The sequence below is a fragment of the Notolepis coatsorum genome (genome assembly GCF_963971535.1).
Source record: "Notolepis coatsorum genome assembly, chromosome: 1".
NCBI classification, from domain to species: Eukaryota; Metazoa; Chordata; class Actinopteri; order Aulopiformes; family Paralepididae; genus Notolepis; species Notolepis coatsorum.
Window position 1 is genome coordinate 276,020,301 of NC_140165.1, and position 21,929 is coordinate 276,042,229.

Consider the following 21,929-nt stretch of genomic DNA (forward strand, 5'->3'; position numbering starts at 1 on the left):
GCCAATTTAGCTACCCAGCGCTGCTCACAACAGTCCAGCTTCGGCTTTGTCAGCGGGTTGTTGTCAGTCCAGATTGTAAACTTGTGGCCCTTCAGCCAGTGACTAAACTTGTCACAGACTGACCACTTCAAGGCCAGAAACTCCAAACGATGAGCTGGATAGTTCTTTTGAGACAAGGACTTGCTGGCGAACGCAATAGGCCTGGCTCTGGTTTCGCCTTCCTGGACTTGTGACAGGACAGCACCAATACCATCCAGGGATGCATCCGTCGACAGCATGAAGGGGCGGCTGAAGTCAAGGTGAGCCAGGACCACCGTGTTAACAAGGGATGCCTTCAGCTTCTCAAAAGCCTGTTCCTGGTCTGAGGTCCAGTCAGAGGCACTCAACTTCTTGTTCGACAGTCTGTTCTTCCCCTCCTTCCCTTTTTTTCTCTCGCCCTTTAACAGAGAGAAGAGAGGCTTGGCGACGGCGGAGTATCTGGGAATGAAGTGCTGGTAATAGTTGATCATCCCCAAAAACGATCTTATCCGCTTCTGTGATTGGTTCACCCCATTGGGCTCCATGAGGTCAGCACTCGTCATTTTTGCAATGCTCTCAACCTTGCTGCGGTCTGTTGACACGCCCTTCTCATCTATTATGTGACCGAGAAATTTCACAGACCTTCTAAGGAAGAAGCATTTCTTTGGGGCCAACTTCAGGTTATGACCACGCAGTCTGTCGAACACCATTTTAAGGCGCCCCAAGGCAGTCTCCTCATCTGGAGCAAACACCAACAAGTCATCCAAGTAGCACAGTAAACTCAAGTAGTTCTGGTCCCCGAAGATACTGGTCATCATGCGCATAAAGCTCCTGGGGCTATTGCAGAGGCTCTGCAGAAGGCTGTTGTACTCATACAAGCCCATAGGCGTGGTGAAGGCTGAGTACTTTCTGTCGTCCTCATGTAATGGCATGTTATAGAACCCGGAGGTCAAGTCCATTGTACTGAAGAAACAGTTGCCACCAAGCGCAGCCAGGCAATCCGCCTGGTGAGGGAGAGGATGAGCGTCCTTTAGGGTCATCTTGTTCAGCCAACGGAAATCTGTACACACACGGAGATCGCCATTCTTTTTCCACACAAGTACCAGAGGAGACGCGTATTCACTGGTGGACTTTCGGATGATCTCCTTCTCCTCCATCTCACTCAGTACATGGCGTAATATCTGATACTGGCCAGGGGGCACTCGCCTGAATGGGAGCCGGAATGGTCTGTGGTCAGAGAGGTGAATGCGGTGTACGAAGTCCTTCGCTTCTCCACAGTCAAGATGGTGGCGTGAGAAGATGTCTTCATACCGCACAATCAGGTCAGCCATCTTCTGTTTCCAGCTCTCTGATACATCACAAGACTGGACGTCAAGACTGCTCAACCAAACTGACTCAAGTTTGTCATCAGTGGAACGTACCTCGGCAGAGGCGGGCATCTCCACTTGAGTGCAACTGACCAGGGGGACCTTTGGAGGCTCAGCAACATCCATGTCCTCAAGCGCCATGCAGGGGAAGACATCAGCCAGCTTTGCATTACGCCTCACCAACACAGGCCTGTCAGAAGTATTGATGAGCTTCAGTAGGACCCATCTGTCTCCCCACAATGGAGTAACAATCCTTGCTACCAAAACTCCCCTCGGGGCCAAACGAGCAGATGTGGGCTCTGTCATTACGGTGCTGCCCGGAGATACAGCAGTGTCTTTAGGTAGTTTTCCCCATATGAGATATTCACGGCCAGGTTCAAGGCAAACAGCTGAATTGCACCTCACAGTGCCAACTTTGTCCGGCACGTCCTGACCTCTCCACGGACTCAGACCAGAGAGCAAAGATAGGAACTGTTCAGATTCTTGATCTTTGGCAGTGTAGGGGCCGGATACAGTTTTCCAGTAGGAATCGCACAGCTTAGACTGACGAAGGACATGCTTAATAACATTAGTCCCCAGTATCAACTCATCATGCTGTCCCTGAACAACGAGCGTGGGGACCGACATCTTACAGCCATACACTTCCATCTCCACATCGAAGGCAGATTTTGGCTTGACACGACGTCCACCACATACAACAAGGACCACGTTCACATTGATCTGGTGGTGCTCAGTTATCACTCCAGCCTCCCTCAGCTTCATCTCTGCTACCTCGCTGATGCTACAAGCCATGGACCCGCTGTCCAGCATGCCACCCAGTGTTGTTGTACCACCCACACCCACAGGTGTATAAAAAAGACTGTCACTGCTGCTAATTCTGTGTATGTTCTGATACACAACAACTTCTGAGTCATCACTTGAATCCTTCACAGACATATAAACCGTCCCAGCATCAGATATATAACTAGTTCACGTCCGGACCTGTACTGCCTCCCTTCACATACAGGTCAGTTAGTTTCCCCCAAACTGAGGTTGGGAGGACTTATTGGTCTGGCAGTCCCTCTTTGTATGCCCAGGGGCCAGACAGACGAAACACAGCCTCTCATTCATGCAGTGTGAAATGGTGCTATAACTAGAGTCATCACAGACCCGACAAGCTTGCTCCCTGGGACGTCCCCCTCCAGGGGTACGCGGGAACCTCCCACCTCGCATTGGAGTAGCGACATTGCGCTGCTGCATTTTCTCCATCATCCCCTGAAACATGTCCACCATACGGCTAAGAAGCCTCTCCTCCGACTGCTGGAGATTCTGAGCAACAACTGCCGTAGAGGTGGGGCGTGGAACATGGCAGATCTCTCCTTGAACTGGGACAGAAACAGGAGAGGGGTAAGGAGTATGACACTCCTGGCGTTGGGCTTGAAGAGAGAGAGATAGGACTCTGGGTGTGGCACTGCTCAGGTACTGACAAACTGGCTGGTGATGAGCTAGACTGCTCATGGAGGACAGTGGTGGTGTGACTCTTTAACTGCACAGCCCCACTGACTCTGCTGCTAGCCCTCAACTCCCTCTGGTAATCATCAATCCTCATCTGTACATCTCGTGAGGTCCATTCATGGATTGGCTTACATTTCAGAGTGTAGGATAACTCTGGGTCAGGACAATGTTTCACAAACATGAGCGCCACCTCATCACACTGAAAAAAAAAGTTAGTTGGATTTACTTGATTTTAATGTGTACATTGGTTCCACATGATCAGAATATGTCCAACTGACATACTTTTCCTCGTTCTCCTCACTTACTTATTGCTTGTGAACCCAACATATTTCATTCACATTAAGATTACTTAAAATAAACATGTTGATTCAACATATTTGTCGTTACAGTAAACACAATTTAATTGTGTAATGTTAACGTACTTTAATGATGTTCAGGGTACTTGATTTTCAACACTAACTCCAACTTGATTTCTTAATGTAAATCTAACTTGATTTGTTCAAGTTAACACAACTTGATTTCTCAGTGTAAATCTAACTTGATTTGTTCGAGTGCACAAAATCTTACATGTTTTTGCATTGACAAAAAAGACAAAGAGTCAAGTTCTGTACCAAAAATGTTAAACATTTTATTGAACAGGTAAACAACAGCAGTGGATAGTAGTCAATATATAATAATAGATAGTCAATGTTTCTAAAACTGTTTTGTTTTAATTCTCTTTTAATTTAGTTGTTTAAGAACTCCTGGTATGTTAGTGTGATAGAAATGTGTGTATTTTGCATGTATGTGTCTTGGTGTGATCAAAATGTGTGCGTATGTTGCATGTATGTGTCTTGGTGTTATACAAATGTGTGTGTATGTTGTGTGTATGTGTCTTGGTGTGTTTGAACAAAAACAGGACATGTAGAATAATGTTTCAGTGGTTCTCTATAAAGTGCATATGCTCACTGTAGATTTTAAAGGCAAATACAAATTACTGTGAACTGTTACCACAAACAAATGAAAATAAGGGAAAAAAACTACTGTTGATACACATCTGGTGTAAGATTAAGTAATGGATGAAGAGAAATACAAAATACAACAAGTAAACCCTGCATCAACAGCATATAAATACTGCTGGCCTGGGAATGTAACAGAAACTATCAAGTAGGTCCAAGCTTTTGCATCACTACAGATTAAGGCATTCTTTAACAGCATCATAACACATTAAAACAAATTTCGCTGGTTAGTGTTTGTCCTTGTATTTAAAGATATATCCATTAATTATGAATTTATAGCACTAGTACATTTCCATAATGTTTTGAATCGTTAGTGCAGTAGATCTTTTTATTATAATTATAGATCAGAGCTTTAATAATATAACTAATGGAGTTGATTTGTCACTCTGTGCTCAGTGATGCACAGTGATCAGACTATATATGCATCACTGTGCCTCACTGCATCACTGAGCACAGAGTGAAGTTACCATCTTCCTGGACTTTTAAAACAACATTGTCAATATTACACTTACAATACACTTAATGTAGATATCTATTTGTTACTGTATTTATATTAGCATGTACATACATTACATAGGAAATGTGAATCCCGGACCGTATTTTATTTAATTCTTTATTCTTAGGCAATTTTTTGTTCTTATTTGTGATTTGTTTTGTCTACCTAAATGTTTACTGTGAGCAATTTGTAGTGCCAGATTTCCCTCTGGATGATTAAAGTATTTCTATTCTATTCTATTTATGTTACAGGGTTAGGTGCTGGGAATGTGGAGATGTAAGGGGTGCACAGAAACTGTATCAAATAGGTTCAAGCTTTTGCATCACTACAGGTTAAGACATCCACAATGTGTGGGTCTTGGACTTCCTGACGGGCAGAACCCAGGTGGTGAGAGCAGGCAACTGCACCTCCTCATCCATCACCCTCAACATAGGGGCCCCCCAGGGCTGTGTTCTGAGTCCCCTCCTCTACTCCCTGTACACACACGACTGTGTGGCTCAGCGGAGTAGCAACACAATCATCAAATTTGCTGACGACACAATGGTGGTGGGCCTGATCTCTGCAAACGACGAGAGGGCCTACCTGGAAGAGGTCAAGGTCCTGGCGGGATGGTGCCAGGAAAACAGCCTCTCCCTGAACGTCAGCAAAACAAAGGAGATGATTGTGGACTTCAGGAGGTCGGGGGTCAAGGACTACAGCCCCCTCAGCATCGACGGGGCACCGGTTGAGAGAGTGAACAGCTTTAAGTACCTCGGAGCCTACATATCCGAGGACTTGACATGGACCACACACATTGACAGTGTTGTGAAGAAGGCACGACAACGCCTCTACTTCCTCAGGCGCCTAAGGAAGTTCCAAGTCAGTCAGAAGATCCTTAAGAACTTCTACTCATGTACAATAGAGAGCATCCTGACTGGCAACATCACCCCCTGGTTTGGGAATAGCACTGCACAAGACCGAAGCAGACTACAAAGAGTGACACGTTCAGCCGAACGCACAATTGGAGGGGGGCTCCCCACCCTCCAGAACATTTACAACAAGCGGTGCAGGGGCAAGGCTAAGAGAATCATTAAGGACTCCAGTCACCCGAACAACTGCCTCTTTGAACTGCTGCGGTCAGGCAAGCGATACCGGAGTCTCAAGGCGAGCACAGAAAGACTCAGAAGAAGCTTCTATCCCCAGGCCATCAGGCTGCTCAACGAACAATGAACACTACACAACAACCATCAAACGCACATAGCACACACATCCACACGCACACACTCACTTTAAACAAACACACTGTAGCACCCACTCCCCACACTTTATAGCACACACTCACTTTAAACAAACACACTGTAGCACCCACTCCCCACACTTTATATTTATTGATAAAGGATTGCACTACAACTCGTACACCTTACTGTAAATTGTACCTAAATTGTACCTCATCCCATTCTGCTTGCACTATATAGTATTGTATATTAGTACACTGCATAGTATTGTATATTATATGGTAACTCAGTTACGTCTATTCTGCATCGAACATTGTACATATGTCTATACTAAACACTGTGACCTCATTTTCTACTTCTAATTTACATGCTATACTATGTTATTTGATACTTATCTTGTCTAGCACAGTCTCTGGAGCGTAACAGTAAGAAGCATTTTGTATGAAAGTATTCTGTACTTCTGTATGACAACTATTAAAGAAACTTGAACTTGAAACTTGGAAGTAGTTCTCCCTTTCCATGTACGTACCTGCACTGCCCATGTACATTTAAGACGTGGAATTCCCTTATTGTCCACCACAATAAAACGATAGATTATGTATATAACCTAGTTATATTAGTATTGGCTGAGCGTCCCGCTCTGAGCCTTATAAGAGATACCCCTTATCTCCTATGGTACCTATTGTACCCCAACGAACAACTAAATGCACCCACACCTGAAGGGGCCCCCGCCCCTATGGAGGCGTAGCCTATATAACCATGACTCTGGTCACCAAACACTCTTCCTCGCCAAATCTCGTTCCAGGAAAAGATCCCTCAAGAGGGAACTCAGGGCCGCGCAGAGCGGGACGCTCAGCCAATACTAATATAACTAGGTTATATACATAACCTATCGTTATATATCGTATTTGCTTATCGCGTCCTGCTCTGAGCCTTATGAGATATGGGTTAGAGCGGACGCGAGACCAGACAGATGTACCCCCTGAGGACCCGTAAGCCCACATCAAGGGGTGCAGGGAGCCCTGTCACCCCATCCTTCCTAATGAAGGGGGGGCGCAGTCAACTCCACCTGAATGCGAACAAGAGGGAACTAGAACCCCTTGAACACACCGCACAAGCGGAACCACGTGTGACTCAACACACTGTGGCCCATACCCATACACTCCTGCTACCCTTCCAAAGGACGGGAAGCAGGAAAGGCCACAGACCCCAGAACCGCCTGGGAGACAGAACCCCCGGTCATGTCCATGAGGTAAAACCTTACAAAGGGGCCCGGGGAGGACCATGAAGCTGCAGCACAGATGTCCTCCACCGAGGCCCCACCCAGGAGAGCGGCAGAGGCAGCCACCCCACGAGTGGAGTGCGCCCTGACGCCCCCAGGGGGATCCTGCCCAGCCAACGTGTAGCAGAGGGCAATGCCCTCGCACAACCAATGGGACAGGCGTTGTTCGATAGTGCCTTACCGGCATGAGAACCACCGTGACAGACAAAAAGCTGAACGGTGACCCCGAGGTCCTGAGTACGGCTGAGGCAATACCCAAAGCACGGACCGGACATGACAGGTGAAGGCCCGCATCTAACTCACCACCGTGAGGAGGCGGATGAAACGCCTGAACCACAATATCCCTGGGGCGGAAGAACTCCGGATATTTACAGGCACGAAGGCAGGATTAGGCCGCAGAGTGGCACCGCAATCGGAACGAAAGACAGGCACACTGGTCGTACCGAGAGAGCACAAAGCACACCCACGCGTCAGCGGAGGTGACGGCCAGCAAGAACGCGGTCTTGAACGACAGCTGTTCCAACAGCGCCTGCTCGAGCGGCTCAAACGGGGCCAAGGACAACCGACCGAGTACCAGGTGAAGATCCCAAGTTGGAGCCCATGAGTGTTGCACCGGCTTAACGCGTCGAGCGCCAAGCAGGAAACGCTTCACAAGAGGGTGGCTGAACAAGACATCCCCTCAAACCCCTCATGATAGGAGGATATAGCTGCTGCGTATACCCTCACCGTCGAAGCCGACAGTCTATCAAGGAGAAACTGGAGGTAACTAAGGACAGCATCCAGGGGGCAGGAGGCTGAGTCCCGGCCCCCCACCTTACACCACGCTTGGAACATACGTCATCTGCCCGCGTAAGTGCGACAGTGGAGGGAGCATGCGCATTCCGGATGGTAACACCATCAGGATCAAGAACCTGCGCCCCTCAACGTACCCGTCCCAACAACTGACTTAACAGATGTATGGGGAAGAATCCCTGGCGGCACGGCATCGGTCCCAGACCTGCCTGGCCATGTACAGACGCAATCCTCACCCGTCAGGATGAGGGCCGCCCCGCGACAGTACACCTGCACCCACATTCTCCCTGCCGGGGATGTGGGGAGCCCTCAGGCCGCGCAGATGGAGGACGCCCATAGCCAGCCGCCCGCCGCCTGGTGCAGACAGGGAGAGCGTACTCCTCCCTGTCTGTCGATACACGACACTGACGTCGTATCGTCCGTCCTGATCAACACCATTCGTGGACCAGAAGGACCGCTTTCAACACCAACACATTGAACGTAGCGCAGACCGGGCAGCATGGTTTGCCAGCTGCCCCCTACTGCGTTGGCCCGACGCGTCACGGAGGGAGGCGTCGGTGAAAATGCGACGTGAGACAGCGCCGTAACCGTCCTAGGACGGAACCTCCCGAGCGTGTTGACAACACGCTCTGAGAGGGATGCCCATAGCCCTCCAACCATTGACTGGGAAGAGGAGTACTCTACATCCAGTCTACAGCAACCCCAGGCTGGTAGAGACCTGCCTGGTACGAGACCTGACGATCCACCTTGACCGCGAAGGACCAGAACGTCGTCAGGGCAGAACACTCCGTAACCCCTGACGACGCAGAGGCCCCAGTGCGGCCTCCACGCACTTGGTGAAGATGCGGGGAGCCAGAGAAAACCGAACGGCAGCCTCTGGTACTCATACGCTAACCCTGCAAAGGAAGCGTAGGTAAGCCCTAGGATGGAAGATCTGAGATGCGCATACGCATCCTACAGGTCTATGGAGGAGAACCAGACCCCCACCTGACAGTGTTCAACAGGCAGGAGACGATCCAAAAAATGCTGAACCTTCCCGTGGGACAGGTCCAGCCTGGGACTGACACCCCCCCCTCCCGATTTCTCAGGCAGAGAACACCGGGAGGAGAACGCCACGACGATGGCTTGCTTCGTCCACAGAGATTGGATCTCGTTGACCAGAGCTGTTACTGCTGGAGACCCTGACAATAGGGTCTGTACCAAACCTGAAAACGGGTGGGGTTGTGTAAACACAAGTCCCCGCCTCAGCGTTCTCTCCATCCACCTCGACATATGGTACTGCCGTAGTCATATGTGACGACACTCCCAACGCACCCGCCGCCATGTGGCGCAGGTCCGCCAGGAACTGTAGATAGTTGGCCCGGTTCCCCCGCTGTGCGTAGCCAACCCTGGAACCGTGCGAGCAGCGCATTCCGTGTCGGGACATCTGACCCTGACACCACCCACGAGGCAATCGCACCCAAGGGGGGACCCCGACAGAAAGGGCCGGTTTGATACGGGGGCTTCCTAGGTGAAAAAAGCCCCCCCACTGAACACCCCTCCAGAACATGCTGAGGAGTTGCTCTGCAGCCGGACATGCAAGGTGTAAGGACCCCATGGGTTCCTACACACCGTAGCCCTGCAGTGATATTACTACCACCCCAAATCACGCGTGCCTGCGACCACTGCCAATATTTCAGGAGTGGGAGGCACCAACATGATACCTGGCCTGGTGAAGGCGAGGCCGGGGAAGCCCACACTGTGTGCCTCAAAAGGTTTCTAGCCCCCCTGCTGACAACACTTAAGTTGACAGACGTAACACCAGGCTCAACCAACACAGCTTATGATGTGGGAGCCGCTTGACAGAACAACATTCTCACGGACAGACCCAGGCTCAGCCATCAACTGGGTGTCAGCCCCTGTCTCCATGAGAAGCGAAAGTGGGGCCGCCCGCGCTTCAACGAAGGCACGCGGCCCGCAGCCAAAGGAAACAATCAGAGCCCACTTTTTCCGCTGGTGTTGGGGAAGGGAGTGATCGGAGAGCGGGCTGCGCGCGGCAGGACGGTGACGGCTTGTTTGTTCAAGCCGAACCCATCCTACATGGCCGATCCCTCGGCCGCCAAGGCTGTCGGCCTTGTGGACACCTGTCGAATCAACGCCCAGGATACCTCCGGCGGGGGAAAACATGGCCGCCTGTCGAGGGCCTCGTCATCGCCGCTGACGAGGCCGTGCTCTCTCTTCTTCTGGCTGCGCGGTGTGAGGCGGTGTAGGGCCTAGGACAATACCGCCCGTGCTCCAGCAGAAGACCAAAATCCCCTGCGGAGAGGGGAACCCTGAGCGGTTATAGCTTGCGGCTGGGTCAAAGCTAATAACGTCAACAACCTTGCGCGATGTGTCGACGTCGGCTGGCCCTCAAGGCCCCGCCACCAGACACCATTTTTTTAATCGAAAAAAACAGCAATTCGAACACAGTTCTAATCGCTGCCAATTCCATACCGTGGCGGTACAGGCTTTAGCAGCCCACCAGCCACTCGCCAGGCCGACCCACCCAAGGCGTCGGCCGGGCGGGGGACTGTTTCAATATGTCAAAAACAAAAAACTGATGTTAACACGGAGCACCAGTGGTGGTTGCAAACAGCAACCTCCACTGTGGTGTGCACCATGAAAGGGTTAAATGAATAAAAGAACTAACCCACAAAATACTGTAGAATGAGCAAACCCATATACACACGTTAAGGGGAGGCGGACCAGAGCGAACTAGTCCCGTCTTCATTCAAAATATTCACAACAGCACACCAGCCCTAGCTTAGCCCATTTACCAAAAAAGGTAAACAAAGCCCCCCCCCGCACTACTCCCCCAGTAGACACCGATTGACCGTCAGCATAAATGGTTGAGAGGAGAGAAAGCTGTAGCAAAAACAGACCTTCTCATAGCAGAGTGACAGAACGAAACAGTAGCCCCCTACACAGGGCCGCCTCAGGGGGTGGGGGGCCTCGCGTTTAAATCTCGCACAGGGCCTCACATTTCTCCCAGGCGGCCATGCCCCTACACTACTACAGCCTAGCGTGAGGCGATGTGGGACCCAGATCAACAACCGCCTGCGTACAGACACGCAACATGTTTACCATGTCAGCTGGACCCATAGCCCCACTACCCGACGCCAATGTGGATAGGAACTAGCCAGCTGAGCCATAACCCGCCATTAAGTCCCATCCTGCAGTAGTATAGCTCTACTGCTACACCGCCGAGCTCACGCATCGGCCCCAGATGGGGACACCGTTCCACAGACCCCGCCGGAACACAAGGGTAGCGTATCTGGCTAGGCTACCTAGCCATGGCCTACCCTGTTGTCAACCCATTTACCCGTAAAAAAGGTAAATAGGACTCAGCAAAAAAAACCACAACAGCTACCGACTGACCTTCATTGATGAACCGGGCAAGAGGAGGGAGAAGTGACAACATCTCACGGCGGAGACATTAGAACAGCGTAGCAGTTAGCATGTAGCAGTAGTGGTAGCATGTAGCATTAGCGATAGCATGTAGCATAGCATTAGATGTTTAACAGCACGTCCAAGACCGTTTGGAAACCGTTCACTGCAGTGAAAACGTTCACCAAACCATCCTGCCCCCGGCGCCAACACACAACATGGTTGTGTAACAAAACAAACCAGCATTACTAACACTAATACCCATGCCTGAAGACACAGGGCCTACCTGGGTACAAGCTGGCCCGACAGCCAATCTTGCACAGCTGAACCTTGGTCTGGCTGCCATCAGACGAGGAACATCAACATAGGCCCGTCGTGTCGCTGAAAACATGCTTCGAAGATGCCAGGGGCCAGCAACCTCCGGTAAGCTTTCAACATTATGAATCTTCCTTGATCTTTTCATCCTGCTAGTTACGTATGTTGCACGCAGCCGATACGATGGAACGAAAATAGAGGAAGAGTGTTTGGTGACCAGAGTCATGGTTATATAGGCTACGCCTCCATAGGGGCGGGGGCCCCTTCAGGTGTGGGTGCATTTAGTTGTTCGTTGGGGTACAATAGGTACCATAGGAGATAAGGGGTATCTCTTATAAGGCTCAGAGCGGGACGCGATAAGCAAATACGATATATAACCCATTCCACTGGGGTCACTCATAAATCCCCACAGTGGTGTCTTCGATGGCCTTGTGATGACGTCTTCATCCATATACCCTGTAGAAAACAGACAAAGGTTAAACAAGGGCTAACACTATATTGATTGAAAACCTTTATTTATCCCTGAGGGGAGATTCAGATGTCCATTACAGCATAACAGCAATTTAAAAACAGTTAATACATAACATACACTTATTAGTATGTGTAACTGAGGGGTACAATTCCCTGACTGTATTGATAAGTATGGTATCATTAAACCACTACCGTCTTATGTACATTACTACTGGCCATACAGTACACAGGTATCTTATGATGAACACTTCCCACAATGACTCGGTTCCACACAAAACTGGATTTAAGTATTTATTAGCAGCAATGATAGTACATAATATACTTTACTTTAGATGCGCTTATAAGGCAAAGGAATGTGCGTAGGCAAATCAATAACGTATGTCCATTCTCATATTACGCAGGAGATAATAATACAACCTGAATCTTAGGAATTATATCTATGGTACTCTGGTAATATAGCGGGAGATACTGGTAGGGTCCCTCCGGTCGTAAGCCAGCAAGGGGAGAGGATTTGTCGGTAGTAGAGTCTGGGTCAACGATGATAAGGAGACTCCAAGTACAGGAGACGGTGCAATAAGATCTTGATCCGCAGACGAATACAGCTGTTCTCCGTAGCATGCAGCTCCGCATGGAAGAAAGCTAGCCGGCCTCAGGCTTCTGAGAGGCGGACTCGACGTGGCTCCTCACAGGGTAAATCCCACACAATTGTGGGTGTCTGCGATTCTCCGCTCCATCAATTACAGGACCAAAAGCAAATATAATCCAGCCGAAAAGGGCTATGCAGTCGTCGGTAGGTTATCCAGTGTACATAATCCACACGGTCCTCGTCTAGGGCCCCTCGGGTGAAAGCGCCAGGGTAAGCAGCCCAGCCTGGATAAGCACTCTAGCTGGTACGAGGAAACGTTGGTGATGCTGGTCACTGTAGAACGGTAGCCGCACGATACACTATACACAAATAGACTATTACTGACTTAATAGAATCGGTCGAACTCGACGGTACAGCGTTAAACTCTGATACTTCAGTTATTAATTCGCACGCAGTCTCAATGCTCTATTTGGGGCCAAACAGGCCATACTTCACCGCACGTTGTATCGTGGGTGAGGCTTCAACTTATTGGGTAACTCACTTAAGACTAAGTGCTTCTGTATTCACCTGCGCCGTATTTATACGTTAGGTGAACAAACTAGTACCAGCTTTATTCCTGTCTCATATCCTTGCGCAGAACCGTTCATGTCCAGGCAAGTCCCCGGCGGTGACTTTGAACCAGACCTTGGAGGTATGGCAATGGCGCCTGGTGGACCGCTGTCCAATAGGAGAATGAAATATTATGGTCTGTACTAGGCTAAAGGGATATTCCGTGTATATGTACAAGGAATATACAAGGGATATCAAACGATATACAAATATTATGCAATATATATCAATCAATAAATATATATATTCGGTTTAATCTGATCCTTCGTAACAGCCGCCTCCTAATTAGTCCCACCTAATTAGATAAGCAGAGACAGATTAACCGCACTGTCCACTACTCAATGTCTGTTGGGAGGGTAGGGCAGTTCACAAAGTCAGGGGGTCATGGTCGTCATCAATAGTATCAGGGAGCCTTGGCAACTCTATTAGCCTCGCCACGGGTCAGGTGTAGATCCGCCCTTGGACGAGCACTTCTGCCGCTCTGACCTTTCCGTCGGCACCGGTGATCACTTTGCTTACGCGGCCGGCCGGCCACATAGCTCGGGGTAGTGACTGGTCGATAATCATGACGACTGTTCCTTCTGTCAAATTGTCTCTCTCTTTCACCCATTTCTGGCGGGTCTGTAGAGACGGTAGATAGTGGAGTAGGAAACTGTTCCAAAACTTGTCAGCCAATACTTGACTGTACCCCCACATTCTTCGGCCGTTCGCTTCTTCAGGCCTGTACACTGTCTGTGGTAGCGCGGGGTCCAGCCGCCCCATCAAGAGAGTGTTGGGGGTGACTGGGTCGACATCTGCTACATCACTTGAGACGTAACCGAGGGGCTTTGAGTTCAATACTCCCTCGATCTCCGTGAGGACTGTCGTTAGGACTTCTTCCGCCATGGTCTGGGCCCCAAGCACGGCGTACAGGGCTGTCTTTATTGAACGTACTTCTCGTTCCCAAGTTCCACCGAAGTGAGGTGCATTCGGGGGATTAAACTGGAAATCAATCTGGTATGGAGCGAGGTGGGTCTTAAGTTCTGGGCCCATAGCTTGGAAGCTCTCTCTCAGCTCTCTTTCTCCGCCTTTGAAGTTTGTCCCGTGATCAGACAATAATATAGACGGTTTCCCTTTCCGCGATGTGAATCTTCGGAAGGCCATAAGGAATGAGTCTGTGCTCATGGTTGGAAGGAGTTCTATGTGCATCGCTCGGGTGGTCATGCATTTGAATACAATACCCCACCGCTTCTCGGTCCCTCTTCCTTTCTTTACATACAGCGGGCCGAAACAGTCCATACCGGTGGAGTGAAAAGGCTTGTCGCCGAGTCGGAGGCGACAGGGGGGTAGGTCAGCCATCCGGGGTATACTGGGCTGTGCTCGCCATTTACGACAGTCTAGACAAGTCCGCTGGAAACGTCGTACTGCTTCTCTCCCTTGCAGTATCCAATAACGACGTCTGATCTCCGCGAAGACTCTCTCTGCCCCCGCGTGATGCACGTCCTCGTCGTATTTCTTTATGATAAGCTCTGTGACCTTGTGTCGGCTGTTTAAGACTATCGGGTACTTGACATCATCCGGTAAATCTGGAGCTCTCCTCAGACGACCACCCACTCTGATGAGATTATGGGCGTCGCTCTCGGGGGCTAGGTGGAGCAGTCTGCTGTCTGACGGGACGGGCTTTGCTCCCTGTAGACAGTCTAGCTCGTCGGGGAACGAGTCTCTCTGGGCTCGCTGTAGGAGAAGAAGTTCTGCTTCTTCGTAGTTAGCTGCAGTAATGTCAGTAGTGGGCTGAACCTCTGGGTGGTGCCACAGGAATGTCTTTAGCTGCGCACTCTCAAGGGTGGGGCAGTCGTCTATGTTGGGGTCTGTGGGGACGAGTGTGTGTGTCAACCCACAGAACATAGATTTCTTGTTCTCTGCCTCCTCTTCACTCGCCTCCCGTGGGGTGGGTGTAGGCCACTCTTCTTCCGGGAGCTTGAGGAACTCTGGCCCGTCACTATATAGATTATGACGGGTGAGGTCATCCAGGGACATTCCCCGGGTGATGACGTCAGCTGGGTTGTGTTTTGTGTCCACATACCTCCAGCTTGCTGCTTCTGTTAAATCTTGGATCTCTGTGATTCTGACTCCCACGAAGACCTTGTATCTACACGAATCAGACCGGATCCATGCGAGTACGGTCGTGGAGTCTGACCACAAGATTGTTCTTTGCACCGGGATGGTGAGTTCACGTTGGATTAACGTGGCGAGTTGCGCTCCTGCTAGGGCTGCGCAGAGCTCTAGACGCGGGATAGATTGTTGCTTGCGTGGGGCTATTCTTGAGCGAGCCAGGATGAAAGCAGTATGTATTTCTCCTCCCTCCTCTCGGGCACGCAAGTAGGCCACCGAACCGTAGGCTACTTCGGAGGCGTCGCTGAAGACGTGCAGGTCCATCTGGCACGTCTCCGGCCTCACTGTGGGTGGGAAGTAGCTGCGGCGTATGTTGACACCTGGGAGTGAGCTGAGTTCTGTCTCCCACTCTCTCCATGTGGAGGCAAGGTGTTCGGGTATGGGGTCGTCCCAGCCCTGGTCCTTGTCCCATAACGCTCTTACAATCATCTTTGCCCTGGTGGTGTAAGGTAGAATACATCCCAACGGGTCATATTGTCTGGCGAGTGTTCTGTATACGCTCCGTCTTATGGTCGGTAGTGCAGTCGACCTTCCCTGCTCCTTGGTCAGGGGTGTGTGTTTATAATGGAGCGAGTCTGTTTTGAAGCGCCAGACTAGTCCTAATGTCATTTCTTGGGCTTCTCCTGGGATGGTCGCCATCCAGGTCTCGCTGCTTGCTGCCGTGTCCTCTGGGGAGAGGCTGCGCAATACTTGAGGGTCGCTGCTGGCCCACTGCCAGAGATCAAAGCCGCCTTTGATCAGGGAGGCGCGGAGCTTGAGTAGGAGGGCCTCGGCTTCTTCTGGCGTCGAGACGCTTTGCAGACAGTTGTCCACGTAGAAACTATTTCCTACACTTTGTCGGACCTCTTCATCAGCTGCTGGGTCCTCTGCGACGTGTTTTTGCAGTGCAAACGTAGCACAGCATGGGCTGCATGTGGTTCCGAAAGGGAGGACTTCCCATTGATAGATGGCTGGTTGCTCGTCCCCGATCCTCTCTCTCCATAGGAACCGCAGCAGGGGCTTGTCCTCCTCCACTAGTCGCACCTGCAGGAACATCCCTTTGATGTCGCTGCTGATGGCCACCTTGTCTTGGCGGAAACGTAGTAACACGCCTAGTAGAGAGGGGCCGAGTGTTGGGCCGGGCAAGAGCTCTTTATTCAGATTTTGTGATCCGATCTGGTAGCTGCAGTTGAACACAATACGATCCTTGCCGTTGTGGTGGACTTTGTGGTGCGGCACGTACCATGATTCGGTCGTCTGATCGGCCTCTTTAATGTCAATTTTCTTTATGTGTCCCGCTGTGATTAGCTTGTCAATCTCAGCGCGGTACACAGTCTCTTGAGCGGGGTCTCTGGCTAGGCGCCGCTCTGTGTTCAATAGATACCGCTCCGTCGCTTCTTTTGGGGCGTGGAAGGTAGGCATACCCTCTCGCCTCAGGAGTGGAGTTGCGTATCTCATCACTCCGTTGACTTTGACTCTCTTTGTCCCCCGCTCGAGGAGGGCTATAGCATAAATGTCTTCCTTGGAACGAATGTCTTTCTTTTCGTTCTTAAAGGGCATTGTCTCTAGTGTCCATAGCCTCTCGACATGCTGTAGGAGGGTGGTGTCTTCTTCTGTCACTCTGGAGTGGAGGCAGCTAGTGGCTGCTGTTCGGTTAGGAGACCTAGCGAGGGGGCCTTGTAGTGTCCGTCCTAGGCGGGTCTCGACTGCTGCAGGACAGCCTCTGGGCCCTGTGTGGACCCGGTCCATCGGGACGATGAGGTGTGCATGGTCGGAGCCTATCAGCAGGGTCGGGGTGGCACCGTCTATGAGCGGTATAGGTAGTTGACGCAGGTGCACATATTTATCCATCAGCTTGGCGATGGGGTAGGTGTACTGCGACAGGCCTATGTCTTGGCTGGTGAAAGCGTTAGTGATCCTATACCGTCTCTCTGGCTGCCCGCTTGCTGCAATAGTGAAGGAGACATTCTTGCCCTTTATCGTCTTTAGGTCTCTTCTTATTGTCCGAATCGTCATCTGGTCTTCGCTCCCCCGCAACCCCAGCTGGGGTCTTCTCTGACCCGAGGAGAAGGGTCTTCTCTGACCCGTCGTCAAGGACGGCGTAGGTGTCCATGACCTTGTCTTGGTAACTCAATGTTACGCGGACCACCTTTAAGAGCACCCGGGCGCCCCCGCTGCTGGCGGGGTCAATGTACATAACACTTGCCTTTATGCTGCTTGAGGGTGCAGGCTTTCTTCTGTTACTGTCATGTAGGACGTCTAAGTGGGCTCCGTCACACCGACTACACCTCTTCTTTAAGCGGCAATCGGCTGCCATGTGACTGCGCGCACATCGGTAACAGCGTCGGTTGGACTTTATCCATTGACTCACCTCTTCGGCGGTCATCTTCTTGAACGTGTCACAGTGTGACAGCCAGTGTTCCTTTTCGCAGTACGGGCACACCATCTTCCACTTCTCTTTCATCGAGGGGGTACTGTGGTTCTTGTTGCTCGGTACTGATTCTGCTTGGTGCATGACGGTCACCAATCTGCGGCCATCGTTTGCTCTCCTAGGTCCCTCTCTGGAGTTTGGTGTGCTCCGCACGAACGTATCCAACCGTAGGCTGTTGACTTCTCTCGCCAGGAAGTCGGCTAGGTCTAGGAGGGATGGCTCGGGACCGTTAGGATCACGGTGGTCTCTTTGCCGCCTGAAGCGCTCTTGTCGGGCGGGCGGGAGCTTCTCTAAAATCCTCTCGACATTAGAGTTTGCGTACAGTTCGTGCATACCCTTTTCCTTTTGCGCCCCCAGCATCCCTACCAGGGATTGTACCTTGATAGACAGGTCATCTAGTGAGCAATTGTCTGTGGCTGGGGGTAGACGGTCAATATTCCTTATCTCTTTTATTACGTAGTCCCATATGCGTCCATATCTTTGGTCGAGTGCTGCTAGAGCCGCGGTGTATGGGGTAGTAGAGGTGGAATATGCCAGCGCTATATTGTGCGCTCGGGGCACCTTGAGGTGCTTGAGTAGGATAGCATATTTGTACGGTTCATCAGCTACATCGGACATCATTGTCTCTAAGCACATTCGTAGCTCTGTGTACTGTGCTCTGTTCTCGTGTGTGAAGTCCGGGAACGTCGGTGTGCCAAGGTACGATGCCATGGATGGCTGGCACATCGGTGAGCGTTGGAGGAGAGGCCTCCTAGGCGAGTCTCCTCTTACGTGTCGTGGTGGGCTGGTACCTGCTGGGTACCAAGGCCCGCGTACCCAGGTGCTGTTCCTCGGGGCTGGTCGTGCGTCAAGCTCACCCGTGAATTGAGTCGGGGGTCTGTAGCGCAGAGCCGCGGGGGTAAAGCCTGGGCTGTACTGGACCTCCTGGTCCTGTGGAGTACTGTGATGCTGTTGGGCTTGACTCTCCTCCTCTCCCTCTTCTTCTTCCTCTGGCAGGTCATCTAGATCCTGTAGTCGTCTATTTAGCCTCTCCGCGGTATAGACCGGTTCTTCCCTGTAGCTGGGTCTCGCTTGGACCGGTCGGGGAAGGGGTTCGGAGAGGGGTATAGGCTCTCTCTGGTGGTCGGGCTCAGGGTCGCTTGATCGGGTAGGGGAGGGTGCCCTTGACCCTTGTCTTGACGAGGCCCTGGAGCCCCGTGCGGAGGGAGGGGGGGTTGCCCTGGTAATCAGCTGCTCCATTATCTGCGCTTGTAATCGGTCGCGCTCGGCTTCGCGCTTGGTGAGAGCGAGGTCGCGCTCTGCTTCTCTTTGGGCACCGGCAGCGGCGCGCTGGGCTTCGGCGGCGGCGCGCTGGGCTTCGGCGCGGTCTCTTCCCATATTCTCTTCCGTCTGGAGGCGTCTAATCTCTAGGCGTATGCGGTCTTCGTCACTCCGTTGCTGCGCTTGAAGGCGTTCTCTTTCCATGGAAGAATGTTCGCGCTCACTAAGCGTCTGTGCTTGGAGTCGATCGCGCTCGGTTGAGGCTGCCAGGCTGGCGAGGAAGGCCTGCGCCAGCATCTTGTCCGCCTCGCTAGGGGAAGACGCTGGTTGAGGTGATCCGCTCCTGGTAGTACTCATTGGAGATCCGTTCTCCTGTGGCGAATCGAGGAGATCCATCTCCGGCGTGCTCGTCCCTTCTTGTGGTGGGTCGAGTTCCATCCCTGGAGGGCTTTCTTTATCCTGGAGCTCTCCGGGGACTACTTCTTCGGTCTTGGCGGGGGGTAAAGTCATGTCAGGTCCCTCCTGGTCCCCACCGTGAGCTTGGTCAGTTACGTTAGAACCCACTAGGGTCTCTACTGGCGGGGTAGCCTGGTCGGTAGGGTCGGACATAATTTTACTATCTACTTTTTCCGCGTTTACCGTCTGTAGAAAGCTAGGTGGTATACTGGCAACGTAATCCTCTAAGTACTGAGGTGTCTGCCGTCTACGCTGCGGGCGATCTATTTTAGGAGAACCGTTTTGTGGAGTGTTCATCATTGGCCATGTCAATATTAATACCACTATATTAATATTACGCTAGTTACCCTCCGGCTCGAAGGACCAATTGTAACTGAGGGGTACAATTCCCTGACTGTATTGATAAGTATGGTATCATTAAACCACTACCGTCTTATGTACATTACTACTGGCCATACAGTACACAGGTATCTTATGATGAACACTTCCCACAATGACTCGGTTCCACACAAAACTGGATTTAAGTATTTATTAGCAGCAATGATAGTACATAATATACTTTACTTTAGATGCGCTTATAAGGCAAAGGAATGTGCGTAGGCAAATCAATAACGTATGTCCATTCTCATATTACGCAGGAGATAATAATACAACCTGAATCTTAGGAATTATATCTATGGTACTCTGGTAATATAGCGGGAGATACTGGTAGGGTCCCTCCGGTCGTAAGCCAGCAAGGGGAGAGGATTTGTCGGTAGTAGAGTCTGGGTCAACGATGATAAGGAGACTCCAAGTACAGGAGACGGTGCAATAAGATCTTGATCCGCAGACGAATACAGCTGTTCTCCGTAGCATGCAGCTCCGCATGGAAGAAAGCTAGCCGGCCTCAGGCTTCTGAGAGGCGGACTCGACGTGGCTCCTCACAGGGTAAATCCCACACAATTGTGGGTGTCGGCGATTCTCCGCTCCATCAATTACAGGACCAAAAGCAAATATAATCCAGCCGAAAAGGGCTATGCAGTCGTCGGTAGGTTATCCAGTGTACATAATCCACACGGTCCTCGTCTAGGGCCCCTCGAGTGAAAGCGCCAGGGTAAGCAGCCCAGCCTGGATAAGCACTCTAGCTGGTACGAGGAAACGTTGGTGATGCTGGTCACTGTAGAACGGTAGCCACACGATACACTATACACAAATAGACTATTACTGACTTAATAGAATCGGTCGAACTCGACGGTACAGCGTTAAACTCTGATACTTCAGTTATTAATTCGCACGCGGTCTCAATGCTCTATTTGGGGCCAAACAGGCCATACTTCACCGCACGTTGTATCGTGGGTGAGGCTTCAACTTATTGGGTAACTCACTTAAGACTAAGTGCTTCTGTATTCACCTGCGCCGTATTTATACGTTAGGTGAACAAACTAGTACCAGCTTTATTCCTGTCTCATATCCTTGCGCAGAACCGTTCATGTCCAGGCAAGTCCCCGGCGGTGACTTTGAACCAGACCTTGGAGATATGGCAATGGCGCCTGGTGGACCACTGTCCAATAGGAGAATGAAATATTATGGTCTGTACTAGGCTAAAGGGATATTCCGTGTATATGTACACGGAATATACAAGGGATATCAAACGATATACAAATATTATGCAATATATATCAATCAATAAATATATATATTCGGTTTAATCTGATCCTTCGTAACAGTATGTGTTAAAAACAAGATGGACAAATACATAGGGATAAAAAGAGCTAAAATAGGGCTAAAATAGAGCTATAAGTGGTGAAAAGAAAAATAAACAAGTCCAATCATGATGTTAAATAATTTAATTAATTGGTTACAGTCCACAACCCAGCTCCTCCAGTCCACAGCAGTTAGCCCGTCCTGGCCCTGCCTGGTTGTGGAGCCTGATTGCCACCGGCACAAAGGACTGCCCGAAGCGCTTTGTGGTATGTCGGGGGGGGGGGGGGGACTCTGGTCATGAAACACCCTTCCTCGCCAAAACCCGTCCCAGGAAAAGATCCCTCAAGAGGGAACTCAGGGCCGCGCAGAGCGGGACGCTCAGCCAATACTAATATAACTAGGTTATCTACATAACCTATCATTATATATCGTATTTGCATCGCGTCCCGCTCTGAGCCTTACGAGATAATGGGGAAGAGCGGGCGCGAGACCCGACAGATGTACCCCCTGAGGACCCGTAAGCCCACATCAAGGGGTGCGGGGAGCCCTGTCACCCCATCCTCCCTAATGAAGGGGGGGCGCAGTCAACTCCACCTGAATGCGAACAAGAGGGAAACTAGAACCCCTTGAACACACCGTACAGGCGGAACCACGTGTGACTCAACACACTGTGGCCCATACCCATACACTCCTGCTACCCGACCAAAGGACGGGAAGCAGGAAAGGCCACAGACCCCAGAACCGCCTGGGAGACAGAACCCCCGGTCATGTCCATGAGGAAAAACCTTACAAAGGAGCCCGGGGAGGACCATGAAGCTGCAGCATAGATGGCCTCCACCGAGGCCCCACCCAGGAGAGCGGCAGAGGCAGCCACCCCACGAGTGGAGTGCGCCCTGACGCCCCCAGGGGGATCCTGCCC